The sequence below is a fragment of the Rattus norvegicus genome, chromosome 20, assembly GCF_036323735.1.
Source record: "Rattus norvegicus strain BN/NHsdMcwi chromosome 20, GRCr8, whole genome shotgun sequence".
Lineage (NCBI taxonomy): Eukaryota > Metazoa > Chordata > Mammalia > Rodentia > Muridae > Rattus > Rattus norvegicus.
Window position 1 is genome coordinate 3,013,718 of NC_086038.1, and position 18,414 is coordinate 3,032,131.

Consider the following 18,414-nt stretch of genomic DNA (forward strand, 5'->3'; position numbering starts at 1 on the left):
CACCCGGCCCCTGCTTTAATTTTTTGGTAACCAATTTCGTTCATGTCAAGGCCAAGCTCCTTCACTTTCCCCACTCAGGGATCCAGACAGGAACATGGCCAATGCCTGGAACGCTTCCTAGTGTAGAGAGTGCTCGATGCTGACCTGAGGAGGAAAGGAAGTGATTCTAAAACAACCCTTTAGGACTTCCCGCCCTGCGCAGTCCGTACAGAGCGAACGTGCGGTCCTAATGTATTGTGGCCGCCAGAGGGCAGAACTGAGTCAAGGAGAGAAGCGCAGGAGATGGCCGCTCAGAAACAAAAGCCTAAAGAAACTGACTAGAGATCGCTGAAGGCCGCCAGAGAAGCACATTCCAGCGCGAATTCTCAGTGCCTTGGCATTTCAGTGTGGTTTTCTATCCATCCCAGTACAGTGGTGAGCGTTCGCAACCCTTTCTTTGGTGGGTGTTATGATGCATGCCTGGGATTCCAGAAGCTGGCAGGCCAAGGATTGCCTTAGTGAGTTCGAGCTTTTGAAGAGCTGACTCAGTGGTTAAGAGCATGTACTGTTCTTTCAGAGGACCCGCCTTTGGTTTCCAGAGCGCCCACTTTCAGCACCTCACAATCACTGGTGACTCCAGCTCTAGGGGGCCTGGATGATGCTCTGACCTCCGCGGCACCTGCACTCACGTGCATAGACACACATACAGACACATACACAGAGTCAAACATAATAAAAATAGTTTAAGGGCTGGAGAGATGGCTCAGCGGTTAGAGCACTGACTGCTCTTCCAGAGGTCCTGAGTTCAATTCCCAGCAACCACATGGTGGCTCACAACCATCTGTAATGGGATCTGATGCCCTCTTCTGGTGTGTCTGAAGACAGCTACAGTGTACTTATATATAATAATAAATCCTTTAAAAAATTAAAAAAATAGTTTAAAAGGAAAATGAAAGGCTGGAGAGCCTGGGGTGGTGTCATACCTCCTACACACACACACACACACACACACACACACACACACACACACACCCCGCCCAGCACTTGGGAGAAAGAAGCAAGTGGGGCTCTTTCTGGAAGGGCAGTCTGGTCTGTATAGCAAGTTCCTGGCCAACCAAATCTGAATCCATAGTGAAACTCTGTCTCAAAACAAAAGCAGGGTGGGCGGGCGTGGGTGGGACGGGTGGTTGGTGTATCGGGCTAGAGGTAAATCTCAGTGATAAAAACAACCTTTGTTTAGCACAGATTAGGCCCTGGGTTCAACCTCCAGCATTGCTAATAAGACATGTTAGAGGCCCACGAGGGGGTTCAGCAAGTAAAGACACTTACTCGACACCAAACCTGATGATCTGAGTTTAATCCTAGAATCCACATGGTGGATAGAGAATCGACTCCTGAACATCGTCCCCTGACTTCCACACTTGAGCTGTGTCCCATGCTGTAAAGAAGGTGTCCGCTCCCCTAAAGCTGGAGTTACAGGTGACTGTAAGCCATCAGACACCGGTGCTGGGAACTGACCTTGTGTCTTCTGGAAGAACAGCGTATGCTCTTAACCTCTTGAGCCATCGCTCCAACACCTAAAGCTTTTAAAATTAAATAACCAGCCTTCTGTGAGGCTCACCATTTTGAAGACAAGGCCCTCACTGTTCAAGTATAAAAAAGCCCCCGGAGGGAGGTGAAGAACAAGCTATTTCTGACTGATTTTCAGTGAGCTGACTGGGGCCCTTTGGCTCTAGTCCGCTAGGAATTATGGGTAGGCAGGAGGAAACTCTTCCAGAACTGGCAATCCCAGCTGTTGGGTGCCTAAGGCTTAGAGCCTGTTGCTCCAGGCTCTAGAAGCCAGAACCTGTGGCTGCAAAGCCTTGGGCCAGAGGTTTGCGGCTCTGCGCTGCAACCCTTGATGCCTGGCAGCCTTCACACTCCTCTGCTTCCTGCTGCAGCTGCGGGTGCCGCAACTTTGTGTTTGTTTCCGGAGACAGAGTTTCTCTGTGTAGCCCTAGCTGTCTTGGCTCTGCCACCAGGCTGGCTTCAAACTCAGAGATCCTCCTGCCTCTGCCTCCAGAGTGCTGGGATTAAAGGAGTGCACCACTCCTGCCCCACTTGGTGCCACAACTCTCGAAACAGACTCAGGGCCGGGACCTCAGCTGGATAGGAGCGGGAGTTGTAGCTCTGGTGGTTGGTATCGCCTTTCTTGGACCTCAACAGCTGCTAGCATTTGTAACCTGTGGGCCTTGGTGCTGGGACCCGCGATCCTTTAAGCTTGTCAGCTCCTGGATCTCTTCCAGCGATGGAAGCCGACAGGTTCTCTGGTTCTTCATAGTCTGCTTACGTTCAGCCTTGGCTCCCCACTCTCTCTCACTTCCTCTTTCCCTCCATGGCCCCTCCCCCCCAGCCCCTCATTATCCATGCAGCTCATCCCTATCTGCTGGAGAAGTGGCCACTGCCTCCTCTACGCCTGCTACTGTTGCTCCTCACCAGATGCAAGAAATGAGTTGAAAGTTGGGGATGGTTAACAAAAGGCAGTTTGGATGGCTGCTTGTTGGCTAATCCGTCAGTCAAGGTAGGGAGACACCTGGGAAGGATACAACAGCTGTCACTCAGGGAGTCAAATCACCCCACTTTAAAAAAAATCACATTTCCTCCCATCTATTTCATTTTGCCTGTGTGGAGGTGAAGGGACCAGCGAGCTCTCACCTTTCACCAGGTGGCTCCCAGGATCTGAATTTGGATTATCAGGCATTGTGGCAAGTACCTTTACCCAGGACATCTGGATGCCCTCGAGGGCTATTTAAATAGTGCTTAAATTGCCTTAAGAATGCTTAAGTGCCCCAAGCATAGATAGGTCACTAATCTGTCCTAAATAGTACCTTTCTTTCCTGTGAACTTCTCTCTATTAAATCCTGAATTGTGTGAAAGGGCAACGTGCCCAGTTTAAACTGCCGGCTATCTTACGGGAATCTAAGGTGTGAAGTTGACTCCCGAGTGTTAGCCAGGCCCCTTCTGCTCATACAAATATGGCATCTGTCAGGTGTGGGTTATGTCCAGAAGAGGACTTAAGGAAAAAAAGATGTCCAGTTTTGTTTTGTGCTTCTCTGGGGCTGAGGATGTACCTCAGGTGATAAGTCCTTGTTTGGTTTCCATCCCACCCTGACACCACATGAGCAGGGTGTGGTGACACTTGTCTTTAACCTTAGCTCTCCGACGTGGAGGCAGGACGAGCAGAAGTTCAAGTCCGTCCTTGGGTCCGTGGCAAGTCTGAGACCAGCCCAATGTACAGGAGACCCTATCTAAACACATATCACACAATAAAAGATTTCTTGCCTTTCTCAGATCTTCCTTCTGTTATGGGGAGCCCACCAGAGATGGCCTCTCAGACATAGTTTATAGCCAAGTGAAATACCACGCTCAGGTATTCAGGGACCGAGGTGTGGCCCTAAATGTTCATAACACGAGGGTTTTTTTTTTTTTAAAGATTTATTTATTTATTTTATGTACAGCATTCTGCCTGCATATAGTGACTGCAGGCCAGAAGAGGGCACCAGGTCTCATCACAGACGGTTGTGAGCCACCATGTGGTTGCTGGGAATTGAACTCACGACCTCTGGAAGAGCAGTCAGTGCTCTTAACCGCTGAGCCATCTCTCCAGCCCAACACGAGGATTTTGAAGGCAGAAACCACATCCTGGTATCTCACTCAGGGGTGTGGGGCATGTGGTGTGTGTGTGTCTGTGTGTGTGTGTGTGTGTGAGAGAGAGAGAGAGAGAGGGAGAGAGAGGGAGAGAGAGAGAGAGAGAGAGAGAGAGTGTGTGTGTGTGTGTGTGTGTGTGAGAGAGAGACAGGGAGAGAGAGAGAGAGAGAGAGGGAGAGGTGGGGGGAGGGCTCACAGCTGCTTCAAGTAAGCAATTTGTCAGAATCTCAGATAAAGCAGTTAGCAGGAGGGGGAGGTTTGCACAAGCAGACAATTTAACAGAAGCTACAATAAGTTAACCAGAACATCCTGACCTTGGGTTCCGGGAATAGTTTGGGAACTTTCCACGGGATTCTCCATCAAGGTGATCAGATTCTAGTTAAACCTTGAAATGGTCTCAGCAAGAATACAAGATGGAGGGGTTGGGGATTTGGCTCAGTGGTTAGAGCGCTTGCCTAGCGAGCGCAAGGCCCTGGGTTCGGTCCTCAGCTCCAAAAAAAAAACAAAAAACAAAAAACAAAAAAACAAGATGGAGGAACCCCTGCCCTAACACATTTTCTTCTTCTTCATCCTTTGCTCCTTGTGCAGATACTGAACCCACCGCCTCACATAACTGAAGCACGTGCTTTACCGCTGAACTGTGTTCCCCAGAGTCAAACTATCTCATTTTGGTTTTTAGCCCCACAAAGACAAGCTGGAAATCAGCAGGGTCTCTTTGGAGCTTAGAGGGGAAACATCTGTTGTACATGGGCATGGACGGAAACACAGCTCTTGGAGACGGAATTTGATTAAAATTGTTAATTGTGGCGGAGAGATGGCTCAGTGGTTAAGAGCACTGACTGCTCTTCCAGAGGTCCTGAGTTTGAAAGACCTCCTGGCGCGGGGAGACCCTCACTCAAGTCTCGGGATGACATGATCCCCTCAAGAACTCATGTAAGACTGTCCTTGCTATAATTTACATGAGGTATATTGATAGAAACCAGTGCACTGGGGTCGAGACTCGTATCCCACGCAGGGGCAGAGGAGATCGACCCCGAGTGGCTGGGAGAAGAGGTATTTAAAGGAAGAAACCACAAAAACCACCACCTAAGGGGGTAGGGATGGCATCATTGGAAAATGTCAAGAATACCAGTGAAAAATCACAAGGAGGAGCTTCCTGTTTCTCAAGATTGTTTAACTTTATGGTCAGCTAGTTCCTGGGAGAGAGTTGCCGAACCAGCTGGTGTAATTGCAGTTGCAGGGCCCGACAGGCAGTTCTGAGCCACCACCTGGGTGCTGGGAATGTAACCAGGGTCCTCTGAAGAGCGGCCAGTTCTCTTAACTGCTGAGTCATCTTGTCCGGTTCCTCGTTTGTGGCTTTGGCATCCTAAGATATCTTTAGAACAGCGCACATTGCCTCCCCAGTATTTTGGTTTTGCCTTGACTCTCGGAAGGAAGGAGCAAGCTAGATCCTGGTGTGGGGGGCTTCAATCCTTCCCCATGGTCCTTAATTTCTCGTCTTTATCTTTTACGTCATGCATATGGGTGTACTGTGGCGTGTGCTCTATGGTGTGTATGTCTGTGCCTTACTCTCATGCTCTGGCCCCAGGGGCTGGAGGAGGCCTTTGTTTTCTCCCGTACATCCTGGATCCTACTGTTACCTCAGTCTTCCCTTCACCATGAAAGAGACCCGATGCTGAGAAAGGAACCGCGTCTCTAAAATCAAACTACAAAGTGATAGAAAAGAAAGACTAGAAGATGAAAACCAGATGTGCATTGGGAACCAAGGCAGAGGAATAATACCACAAGTACCATGATGTCAAAGAAGCTAGGCATACAGAATGATACTAGAATGTAAGCTAGGCATACAGAATGGTATGTCTTACAAAGAATGATACTATGTCTCAAAAAGAAGAGGGGCTAGAGAAATGGATAGCCCAGCAGTTAAGAGCACTTCTTGCTCCTGTAGAGGACCCAGGTTCCATTTCTAGAACCTGTAAGGTGGTTCATAACCACTCATCCTTCAGTTCCAGGGGATACACACCAGTCACACACATGATGCACATAAGTCTGTGCAGGAAAACACTCATGCACATAAAAACCTAGAATGATTTAAGAAGAAAAAGTTAAGCCTTTCTTGCCCCTCTAATCACATTCCCACATCCACAGTAGGGAGCGTGTTCTACACTCATCTGGGAGCCTTCTGAAGGGCTGGTGCCTGGCCTGTGCCCCTCCCATACTCAGGTGAAGTCACCTGGCCCAGACCACCACTCACTCAGGAGGCAGCCTGGGGCATCTCTCTGGGGCAACTGTTTGGGGATGCTCCGTGTCTGGACCACATTTTCTTCGTTTCATGATTGCCTCATATTGGCTCTGGTGAGGGAGACCTGAACTAACTCTCATTCTCTGTGTGTGTGTGTCTCTCTCTGTCTATGTATCTCTGTCTCTGTCTATCTCTCTTTCTGTCTTTCTCTTTCTGTCTCTGTCTGTCTCTCTTTCTGTCTCTGTCTCTCTGTCTCTCTCTGTCTCTCTGTCTCTGTCTCTGTCTCTCTCTGTGTGTGTGTGTGTGTGTGTGTGTGTGTGTGTGTGTGTGTGTATGTACACACACATGTACCAAATGAAGAAGACTCAGAAGCCAGATGCTCTGGGGAAAGCCTGCTGGCTAGGAGAGGCAAAGAAAGCACCCAGTTGACCTTCCTACTCAACAGATGTCCCAGAAGGAAAAACTCCCTCTCCTCCACGCTGTCTTAAATACCCTTCAACTCAGACTGCCCTGGTTCTTCTGTTCACTCCCTATCAGCTGGTTTGCTCATTCCACCTCATTGACTTTGTTTAGCTCTCGTTTAATGAAATCTCTGTGGTAAAGGTGCCTGGGTCTGAGCCACTTCACAACAAGCAGGTTGTTTTTTTTTTTCCAGTTCACAATCTCGGGGTTCACAGTGTGATCAAATATCCTGTAACTGGAGGGCTAAAGACCAGGCATCATTCAGTAGAGCTGCTCCCTGGCTCTCTCTGAGCTTCACTTCAGTGAGAGTGGAGACATAGTTGCAGTTAGGTTTCCTCAAGGTCTCTGTGGAGTATTTAAGCAGCTGGGTTGCTGCAAAGGGAGGAGAGATTGGCTGACAGTGAGAGGCAGTTGGGCACGCAGCCATTCACAGAAAGCACTTGCAGGGCGTTTCCGATAAAGACTTGCCCCAAACTCCACACGAGACTCGCTGATATCAGAGTTGGGTGTGGGGATAGATGCCTGAGATCCCAGTCCTTGGAAAGTAGAGACCCATAAGAACCTAGTGAGTCTGAAGCCGGCCTGCACTTCCTGAGATACTGTTTCAAAACAAGACTCCGAATCACTCAACAATAGAACTAGTAATTTTTTCCATGTATTCATTCATTCATTCATTCATTCATTCATTCATTGGGGAAGTGGCCAGGGTGCCACTGTGTCTGGGAGGTCAGAGGACAACTTTCGGAAGTTGGTTCTTGATTTCCTCCATGTGGACCCTGGGCCGGGGCTCAAATGCCTTTATAAGCTGAGCCACATGGCAGCCCAGCTTCTCCTTCCTTGTCTTCTTCCTTGTTGTCTTCCTCATCCTCTTCCTCTTCCTCCTCCTCCTCTTCCTTTTCTTCTGGAAAAAGTCAGTGCATTTAACCCCTGAGCCATCTCTCCAGCCCTCCTCTCTCTTTCTTTCTTTCTTTCTTTTTCTTTCTTTCTTTCTTTCTTTCTTTCTTTCTTTCTTTCTTTCTTCTTCTTCTTCTTCTTCTTCTTCTTCTTCTTCTTCTTCTTCTTCTTCTTCTTCTTCTTCTTCTTCTTCTTCTTCTTCCTCTTTTTTCTTTTTTCTCTTTTTCAGAGCTGGGGACCGAACCCAGGGCCTTGCGCTTGCTAGGCAAAGTGCTCTACCACTGAGCTAAATCCCCAACCCCTCTTCTTTTTTTTAAATTCCAGAATCACTTGCTTTGAAATGAACATGATACCTAGTTATCTTTTCCAGCTGAATAACATCTTTCTGGTCATTCTTTTTTGTCTCTAAGGCTGCATCTGCCTCCAGCCTTCACATTTTGCAGACAACTTTCTTAGCTGCTACTTTCTGCCTACATTGCAACCCTGGTTTCCAGATGCTCTTTCCATCTCTGCTCTCCTGCTTCCTCCTCTCTCTTTCCTGTCTCCTGACTGTGCAGTTGCTGGCCCCAGGGGTAGGTGTCCAGGGGGTTTTGTATGGCAACTGGGACTCATGGCCTAGGATGACCCTTGGGAATGATCCAGAGAGCTAAAGGCCAAGGGAAGTGAATCCCAGGTGCAGCTGAATTCCCCAGTGGGAACTCGTGGTCTCCCCCAGGCCTGTCCCAGGCAGGGAGCTATTTGTAATTTTCTTTTCCGGAGAGATAGTGAAAGAGAAACATGGAGAGGCAAATCCTAGCTCCTGATATATTATTTACTTATTTATCTTGAGATAAGGTCTCACATACCCTAGCCTGGCCTTCAACTCACTTTGTAGACTAAGATGACCTTGAGGTTTTTTTTTAAAGGTTTATTTTTATTTATATGAGTACACTGTCACTGTCTTCAGACACACCAGAAGAAGGCATCGGATCCCATTACAGATGGTTGTGAGCCACCATGTGGTTGCTGGGAATTGAACTCAGGATCTCTGGAAGAGCAGTCAGTGCTCTTACCACTGAGCCATCTCTCCAGCCCCCGACCTTGAGTTTTTGATCCTTCTGTTTCTACTTCCCTGGTGCTGGGATGACAGGAGTTCATCACCCTCCTTAGTTTGTATGTTGCTAGGACTTGAACTCCAGTTGCTAGGCTTTTGCTGCAAGCACCTTTACCTGCTGAGCCATTTGCCAGGCCCAGCTTGGCTGACTTTTGTTTACTGTTTTTTAAAAAAAGATTTATTTATTTAATGTAAGTGAATACACTGTCACTGTCTTCAGACACACCAGAAGAGGGCATCAGATCACATTACAGATGTAAGCCACCATGTAGTTGCTGGGATTTGAACTCAGGACCTCTGGAAGGGTAGCCAGTGCTCTTTTTTTTTTTTTAAAGATTTATTTATTATTTATAAGTACACTGTAGCTGTCTTCAGGCACACCAGAAGAGGGCATCAGATCTCATTACAGGTGGTTGTGAGCCACCATGTGGTTGCTGGGATTTGAACTCAGGACCTCTGGAAGAGCAATCAGTGCTCTTAACCAAAGAGCCATCTCTCCAACCCCCGCTCTTTTTTTTTTTTAATTTATTTTATTTCACATGCATTGGTGTTTTGCCTGCATGTATGTCTGAGTGTAAGGATGTCAAATCTTGGAGTTACAGACAGTTGTGAGCTGTCATGTGGTTGCTGGGATTTGAACTCAGGACCCCTGGAAGAGCAGTCAGTGCTTTTAACCACTGAGCCACCTCTCCAGCTCAATAAATAAATCTTTTTGCTTGTTTGTTTTTTTCAGGAAGTGACTTTTGTAACAAGTCTTTTTAAAAGAAAATTCATTTACTTATTTTATGTATATAAGTAGCTGTCTTCAAACTAAATGAATCTTAAAAACAAAACAAAACAAAAACAAAACCTCAGACATTCACCTGCCTCTGCTCAACCCCAACACACAGTTGTTGTGTGCCACTGTTGTCCGACTGAGTGTTTCTTTAATATTGTGTCTCGGGCTGGAGAGATGGCTCAGCCGTTAAAGGCTAGGCTCACAACCAACAAAAAATATAATATTGTGTCTCTCAGTGCCATATCTTGGAAGCTGCTGGACTTACTTCTCTGGCTCAGCAGCAGGGTGAGGTCTCTGCACGGGTGTTAATTTACTGTAGCTTTAAGCACTTTAACAGCCTCCAATCACATTCACCAGGCTCAAGTGGAAGGCCTGGTAGCAGTGACTGAAACTGAGAACCAAGGAGGGTATGTTGCCCCCCTTCCAACCTGGAGAGCGCATTTGAGGAGCTCTGATCCCAAGGGTTGTGCCAAGGCTAGTCCCGGAGGGTCCCCAGATCTCATGTGTTAAGGTAGGAACCTTTTCTCCCTCAAAACCAGGGTGTCCCCTGGCTACTATGTAGCAGAGTTCTAAAAGTCCAGTGAATACATTGTTCAATGTTGCAAATCTTCCTTGACTTAGTCAAAACTGCTTCCAGCAGAGGTGGAGCCCAAGAGCTGCCCGGCCTGGATGCCTCTTCTGACAGATCACAAGTATTTCTCAGCGGCACAGGCAGGGTACTCTGAACAGAACACTGAATAGGCAGTGGGCCCTCCTTTGTAATATGCAGCAGGTTTGTCCTAACCATGGAAAACACATTCTAAGATTCCCCAAGTATGAACGAAAATTCCTAAAAAGAATCAATCGGGTTGAGGATTTAGCTCAGTGGTAGAGTGCTTGCCTAGCAAGCGCAAGGCCTTGGTTCGGTCCCCAGCCCCGAAAGAAAAAAAAAAGAATCAATCGGAGTCTGGCTGTGAACAAAAGGGCTCCTGGGTTTCTGTGTCTCCAAAGACTGAAGGACAGAGCGGGGTTTCAGTGCTGGTGGAGATTGGAATTTTGTAGGTTCATAGGCTAGTTATTTTATTAGGGCTAGTTTTAGCTTCCAGAATAGCCATTCCTTAGCCCACTCTGTATCTGAACAAACTGCCCATGATAAGAAACAAAAACCTCTTGGAAGCTAGCTCAGCAGAACACTAGCTCCCGCCAATCCCAGAGCGTCATCAGATAGCATCCTGGTCTATAAAGTTTCCATGCGTCTGTCTCTCTGGTGTGCCCACCAATGCATTTTAAGCTTGCCTTGATAAAATCTTGATAGATAAAAGAGAACGCATAGCCAGAGGCAGGGACATTTGGGAGAGCCTGAGCCTGTGAGGAGAGGGGAGAGCCAGGAGGATAGATGAAGATGCTAGGTAACCAAAATGGCTGGATTATATAGGGAAAGGCAGCTGGGGGAAGGGCAACTCAGCCCCTGGGTTAGAGAAATTTAGAGTAGGGAACAGAATATGCCAGCCATATCCTGTAACAGGAACTGAGGGATGCTGGGAGAACCTGCCAGCCAGGTCTGCTTGGATATGCTAGGTAGGCACCTCAGCTATTTGTTTGAGAACTAGCCCTCTGTTCTGTAAAACTATAAACATGTTGGAACATGGAATTTGGGTGTAACATAAATTTGCGCTCCTGGGTCACGGTCAGCCATACGTGTCCAGGGTAAGCTCTCTTTTATTGTCTTTCAGATGAAAGCCGTAGTCTTCATGTTGACACAAGAGACTTCTGAAGACAGAATAACAGCCTGTGGGGGGGTTGGGGATTTAGCTCAGTGGTAGAGTGCTTGCCTAGGAAGCGCAAGGCCCTGGGTTGGGTCCCCAGCTGGGGGGGGGGCAGCCTGTGGGGATGCTACATGTTGGCCTGATATATATATATATAGATAGATAGATATAGATATATATGGTAATTAATTTTTAATTATGTGTGTGGGTTCTGAATATAGGTGCCTCAAGGAGGCCAGAGGTGTCAGGTCACTTAAAACTTATGGGCTGCTCAGTGGGTTCTGGGAACCAAAATCAGGTCCTCTGCAAGAGCAGGATGTATGCATATATTTTTTAACCTTTAACTGCCAAACCGTCTCTGCAGCCTCTAGTCTTTTATTTTTATTTTATTTTTTTAAAGAAAGGGCTTCAGGGAGTTGGAGAGATGGCTCAGCGGTAAAGAGCACTGACTCTTCTTCCAGAGGTCCTGAGTTCAATTCCCAGCAACCGCATGGCGGCTCACAACCATCTGCAATGGGGATCCTCTTCTGGTGAGTCTGAAGATAGCAACGGTGTACTCACATATATAAAATAAATAAATCTTTAAAAGAAAGAAAGGAAGGAAGGAAGAAATGGTTTCGTGTTACCCAAGCTAGCCTTGAACTCCTTCTGCTTCTAACTCTCAAATGTTAAGATTAGAGGCACGTGTCATCATCTCTTGCTTAATTGATGATCTAGGTACAATAAGAAATTAACAGCAGCTCATGATAGAACAATTATAACAGTATCCAGTATAGGAGTCATTTAGAACTATGACTGTTTGTTCCTGGAATTCTCCACTCGGTGTTTTGTGGTGTGGCTGACGCAGCGCGTTTGAAAATGTTGAGACTGAAGTTTTAGATAAAGGGTAGCTACTGTATGGAGACTGAGGCCCCTTGCGGAGGGACAGGAGGGTGAGTCAGGGAAAGGAGCAGTAACCCTGTGGTCCTGGCTTCCTTTGCAGTGCAGAACCTTCGGTCGTGCAGCTGGGGTGGAGCCCTGTGGACAGTCTTCTTAGAGTTACTTTAGACAAGCCGCATAGCCAGACTGTCTCCAGGGCCACCCGTGCAAGTTTGTTCCAGAGGCCAGTTCTTCCTGGAACTGGGTGTCAGCTAGGGACAGAGAATGCCGGGAGTGAAACTTGGCGGCTGAAGGGAAGAAAAGCTTCCAGTCCCGCAGATCTCAGATTGCACGGCTGCGTTGGGCGGGGCTTGCAGTTCAGAAAGATGCCACCAGGGGACGCCCTTCCCACACCTCACACCTAGAGGGCGCGCGCACGTATGTATGTGTGCTCTGCAAATGGCTTTTCTGTGATTACAACGTCATGCTTCAGCTTTCCTAAGTGACCTATTCGACTCAGTCTTCTGCAGCAGCTTGGGTCTGTCGCACTTCTGAGTTACAAGTGCCTCTAGTTACGCAACCATAACAACCCTTGACAATGTGCTGGGGAGGAGGGGTAACTTTTCAAATGCCATTTGACTGTCATTTGCTGTCAGGGTTCTTCTCATTTGCTGTCAGGGACTTCTCATTTGCTGTCAGGGGTCACAGTATAGAGGTTGAAGAGGATCCAGCAGAGGGACGAGAGGGGTGCGGGTGCTGACTCATGAGCCCCAGCTTCTAGATGAATTCCACCACTCTCCAGAAGCTACCATCGTGGTATTAAGAGGTCCAAGGCTAGCCGGGCTGTAAGCAGGTGATCTCTGAGGACAGCCTGATCTACAAAGCAAGATCCAGGACAGCCAAGGTTACACAGAGAAACCCTGTCTGGACCTCCCCAATCTCCCCCTACCCCTCCATCCCCTAAAAGATCCAGGGCTACAGAAAATTCTCCTTACTTCGCCAGGTGTCATAGAGAACAGGGGGACCTGCCCACCCAGCCCAGGTAAGCAGAGGACATAAGGGGCAGACAGTAAAGTGAACCCTAAGGTGAACAGCACCCGAGGGCCTAGCCCAGTTTTTGTTTGAATCGCATAAAGAATGTCATGTAATACCATAGTCACCGTGCCTCTATGCAAAGACCGGTACTGAGATGACATGCAGGATGCTGTGTGGTGTCTGTGAGGGGGACTGCGAGCCTGGATGGCAGTCAGCACGTGAATTCTGAGTCAGGGGCTGGATGGAAGACACAGAGGGTAAGTCTCTGGTCAGCAAGCCAGAGGCAGGAGGCACAACTTACGTTCTGCCAGGCGTTCACCGTCAATGCAATAGCTTGGCTGTGACCTGGAGACCTGAGGATCGCGGACGCCCGGGATCCCTGGGTAGAACCAATGTCTCTCACCCAGCTACTCTCTTTTCCCTTTGTAAAGATTTTTAGACTTGGGCTGGAGGCTCAGTGGTTAAGAGCACTAACTGCTCTTCCAGAGGTCCTGAGTTCGAATCCCAGCAACCACATGGTGGCTCACAACCATCTGTAATGGGATCTGATGCCCTCTCCTTGTCTGAAGACAGCTACTCATATATATATAAAATAAATAAATCTTTTTAAAAATTTAAATTTTGGGGGTTGGGGATTTAGCTCAGTGGTAGAGCGCTTGCCTAGCAAGCACAAGGCCCTGGGTTCGGTCCCCAGCTCCAAAAAAAAGAAAAGAAAAAAATTTAAATTTTATTTTATGTATATGAGTGTTTTTCTTGAATGTATGTGTACCACGTGCGTGCCTGGTGCCCAGGGAAGGAAGGTTTTAGAGGTCTCTGTCATCAAAAGGAAAATTATTGCAGATAGAGAATCCTTAAGTTAGCTTTGCTGTTGTTTGACAAGGTCCCAAACTCACTGTACGGTCCCAAACTGATTTAGAATCCCAGGCTGGTCTTGAGTTCTCAGTGCATGGGCTAACTCCAAAGCAGCCCCGATAGGAATGGGAAAATTGATTAAAACCTGCTTGAGTCGGGTGGCTGATGCCTTCAATCCCAGAATTCAGTGGGCTGAGGCAGGTGGATCTCTGTGAGTTCCACACCAGTCGTCACACCTGGCCCTGTACAGGTTTTTAGCAGCTGAGCCATCTCCCAGGTGCCTGGTTTTGCTTTGTTTAAGGATTAGTCTCATATGGTTTAGCAAGGCTTTGAGCTTTGCATCCCCCTCCCCCCAACCTTAGCCTCCACCTCGGCCTTGTTCTGACATGCGCACACTTAAGCCCTGTGTTTTGTATTTTGTTTTAATACCAGAAAAGGGCATCAGATCTCCTGGAGCTCTGGATAGTTGTGAGCTGTCCCGTGGGTGTCGAGAACTAAACTCAGGTCCTTCAGACCAGCAGCCTGTGCTCTAAGCTGCTCCCACCCCTGCACTTTCAAGAGTACGTGGCCAAGAACTGTCAGTGTCAAAGGCCCGAGGGGAGTGGAACTGGCACCTAACTCCAAATCCTTTCTGTAGTAGCTGGTGAGGAATTTTTAACCCCACCCCCCAGACCTCCCGACTCCCGCACTGTCCCCCATCTCCCCCTACCCCCCTATCCCTCTCTCCCCGGACCTCGGCCGCCACTTTCTCCCTATCCCTCTACCATCCCACGACATTCAGCAGAGAGCTGATCACAGCAGCATATTGATTTCCTGTTTGCAAGAGGCCTTCTGGGAAGTGGAGGGAATTAGACCGCTTCTCGTTTGTGCTTGACAGCTTCCCTGGCGTTGTTGTTTTGTTTTTTGATACAGAGTCTCAGAATCTAGTCCCGGCAGGCCTTGACCTCACAGCGATCCTTCTGGCTGGCTGGTCAAAAAAAAAAGACCCAGGACACAGAATAGGGTATAGGAGAAACTGTTCACAGACTCTCATGCTGTCAAACGGGTACCTTCACGAAGGGTCGCATGACGCCCGGGAATGTGGATCATGTCTGAAATCCCAGAACTCTGGAGTTGAGGCAAGAGGATTGCTGTGAGCTCCAGCCCCCCATTCCTCCCCCTCTACCCTATCCCGGGCCACATAGTAAGACACAGACACGGTCCCAAAATGAAAGACTGAAAGAAATTCAAGGTTGCATAAAGCAGGCATTAGTTCCTGGCTCTGTCTCCTCCAGGCTCCCCAAGTTCCACTGAGCCGGGCAGCCATCTTTTCACCGGTCCTCAGCCTGTGTGTGGTCCCCATCAGCCCCAGGAGTTCTGCCCCAGGCCAATCCATTCAGAGCTCAAATGTTCTTGCTGCCAAAATCCCAAGGTCTCCTGGTGCCATGGACTTCCTCTGCTTGTCTACGTGAGGCTATTTGTAGACTCAGGAGGCCGTGCCCCGACAAGGCTCTTCCAGGCACTCTGTGCCCCAGCATGGCTCCACCAGGCACTCACTACCTCCCACCTGGCTCTGTGGCGAGCCTCCCCTTAGGTCTTACTGGGCCCGTGAGCTGACCTGAGTTATGGAACTAGGGTTATAGTTCCATGATCTCTTGGCTTCCCAAACTAAAGACTCTTCCTCTCCAGCTTCCCTCAAAGGCCCCGGGCTCTCCGCATACCTCATAGCACATGATCCTCACAAGACATTCCAAGCTCTATCGACAGAAGCCTGTGTGGAACTTCTGAACTCTGGCCTCCTAGACCAAGGGAGTCCAAAGTTCTTTCTTTTAGCTTGGTAGTGAGGTTGGGCAAAGAAAAGAAAATCGTAAATAAACTTCACTCACTTGGCCTCCCACAAGTCTGTGTTCTGATGTCAGCTGCTGCTGCTGCCGGGCAGCCACTGTTGGTGGCTGTAGCGGTGGCCCGAAGGGGGTGACCTCAGCTCTGAACTGAAGGTTTCACTGTGAAAGGTCTTGAGGGCATTTTCTTTCTCTCGTTTTTGTCTGAACAAAGTCTCACATAGGTAGCACAGGCTGACCCTGAATTGTTCATCTTCCTGACTCTACTCCTCACGTGCTATGATTATTCCTATGGCCCACCATGCTTGACTAGGACATAAAAAAAAAGGGGGGGGGTTGGTTTTTTTTTTGGTGCCGGGGGACCAAACTCTGGGCCTCGTGCTAAGCAAATGTTCCTTCAGTTTTACTCCAGGCTACAAGCTGTTGTAACTTCTCTCTTTCTTTCTTTCTTTCTTTCTTTCTTTCTTTCTTTCTTCTTTTCTTTCTTTTTCTTTTTCTTTTTTCTTTTTTTTTTTTTTTTGGATACAGGGTCTCATTAGGTACCTCAGGCTGACTTTCAACTCCAGGTCTCAAATAACCCTCCTGCCTCAGTTTCCCAAGAGGCTGGAAATATAAGCATGCACCATAGCACTTGGCCTAAGGGCAGCTTTAGAAAATAATTTATGTTGAGTCACGTATATACCTGGCTGACTGAGTGTACGTTTGAGCTCTCAGGGTCCAGAAGAGAGCCTCAGCCCCGTGTGAATCTGGAGTGAACCCATTAGGAGCTGGTCTGGGGGAGGGGGGAGGGGAAGGCCCTGGGAACTGAACTCCTCTGGTCCTCTGCTAGAGCAGTACAGACCTGCCTCCAGCCCCACAAAGCACTTTTTTTATGTGGATCCATGAGGGAAGGAAAAAAAAAAAGAAGAGATAAAGAATGTGACGGTGAAACAGAGGAAAAAAAAAAAACCTAGTGACTGCGGGGGCGGGAGCGGGGGCGGGGGTGATGCAGTGAGGGGAAAAAGAGAGAAGAAAGGTGTGAGAGGCGGAGGTTGTGGTGGCTGCCCAGCCCTGCTTGGAGGAGGCTGGTGTTTCCAGTCCCTGGGGGCACGTGGAGGCTGGAAGTGGCCTTCCATCCATCTCCTTCTCCCAGCGAGATGCTGACATCGGTCTCTGGCGCCTTCCCATCTATGCGGAGTGTGGATGTGTGTGTTGCTCATTCCTCAGGAGCAGCTGGGGACTGAGATAACTCCCTCCAAGGAATGTAGAGAATTTGGGGGTGCTGCGGGAAGAGAAAGAGCTAGTGAGAAGGCCTCTCAGAGCTGTCAGCAGGACCTGGACAGGATCCATCTCTGAAGTAGCAGGGCTGGAGGGCTGGAGGAGGAGGGATGGCAGTCTTAGAGAAAGATCTCTGGGATACTTGTATGTGCTCACGTCTGCAGGGACCCTGCCTCAAAAAGATAGGAAGTAGGGGCTGGGGAGATGGCTCAGGAGGTCCTAAATTCAAATCCCAGCAACCACGGGGTGGCTCACAACCATCTGTAATGGGATCTGATGCCCTCTTCTGGCACACAAGTGTACATGCAGATAGAGCGCTCATACATAAAATAAGTCAAAAGAAGAAAAAAAAAAGAGTGGAAAATCGATGCTGGAGCCACAACTGCTGTTCAATTGGAAACTCAGTGCCCCTGGGCCTTCGTGGTGATTTCTTGTTTCTCACCTCTCAGCTAAGCAGGGACTCTCATGTTCTCCTTATCCTTCAAGGATAGCAGCACCAGCACCCAGGCCGGTTTCTATCCCCTGAGCTGCCCCTTCTGGGGTATCTGATGGCCGGAAGCCCACCTGGCCTAGCCTCTCTATTCAGCCTGCCAACTCCTTTGGCAAGAGTTCCTCATAGACACCTCGGGCCTGTGATCCACAGCTGTTGTTCAGACTGTGGCCTTGTAACTTGAAACTATGAATGCTGGTCTTAAGAAACATTTGTCAACTGGTGGGGGGGGGGGGGATGTTTGTCCACTGTTGTGGTCCGAATCAGGCATGTTCTAATGAGCTCACGGCTTTGGTCCCCAGTATAGCAGGAAGTGGGAAAGCAGGAAGTGAAGCCTTTGGGGAGGTAACTATATCATCACGAAGTCCAGACCTCATCACAAGGATTAACCCACTTATTTGCCTATGTATTTTGATTGTGTGTTTTCTGTTTTCTGAGACAAGGTTGCTCTGTGAAGCCCTGGCTGTCCTGGAACTCGCTCTGTAGACCAGGCTGGCCTCGAACTCAGAGATCCGCCTCCCTCTGCCTCCTGAGTGCCGGGATTAAAGTCAGGGGTCACCACAACTGGTATTATGATTTTTTAGACATGGATCTCATATATAGAAGGCTACATACCATAGCTGTGGGACAACCTTGAATTCCCAGTCCTCCTGCCTCTAGCTCCCGAGGGCTGGAAAATAGGTGTGTGCCATCTTGTCTGCGGTTTGGTTTTTGATGTGGTTTTTAAACAGCAACTCTGATATGTAGTTCATGCTGGTCTGGAACGCATCATATAAGCCAGGATGGCCTTCAACTCAGGAAGACTCCCTGCCTCGGCCACCTCAGCAGTGGTCTCACAGGCACCCCCTTACTTTTTTCTGAACTAGGACTTCACACATGTTTGGAAGGCTGTCTGCCCATGAGTAAGCCCCCAGTGTTATTTATTTATTTCCTGGTGCCCCTTCTGCTCTTTCTAGTTTATTTATGTTATGAACGACTGACCATCTTTTATTTATGTCATACATGCTTTTGCACACATTTCACAGTGTGTGGTGAGGTTCACAAGACAACTTTTGGGGGTTAGCGCTTTCTTTCCACCGTGTAGTTCCCAGGGATTGAACTCAGGCCATAAGGCGTGGTGGCAAGCCCCTTCAGCCCTTGAGCCATCTCTCTGATCTCTCTGGTTCATGCTCTTCCTGTTTTTAAAAAACTGTACTTTAAGAAGAGCGTTGAGAAGTACCCA

At 48.4% G+C, this 18,414-nt stretch overlaps 2 long non-coding RNA genes across 3 annotated transcripts; one reads left to right on the top strand and one right to left on the bottom strand.

Annotated features, from left to right (window-relative positions):
* The first annotated feature begins 269 nt into the window (after positions 1-269).
* Positions 270-17,058, top strand: LOC134483849 (uncharacterized). Of its 2 annotated transcripts, XR_010060944.1 has the most exons (3): positions 270-414; positions 11,281-12,642; positions 12,742-17,058. It is a non-coding gene; the product is annotated as an uncharacterized LOC134483849 (long non-coding RNA). The 2 variants fall into 2 exon arrangements; XR_010060943.1 differs by having other exon boundaries at positions 11,281-17,058.
* Positions 12,451-15,425, bottom strand: Cb707485 (hypothetical LOC100310783). The gene is made up of 3 exons (NR_029398.1): positions 15,326-15,425; positions 12,890-13,010; positions 12,451-12,614 (listed from the first exon to the last, which is right to left on the bottom strand). It is a non-coding gene; the product is annotated as a hypothetical LOC100310783 (long non-coding RNA).
* Positions 17,059-18,414: the final 1,356 nt, after the last annotated feature.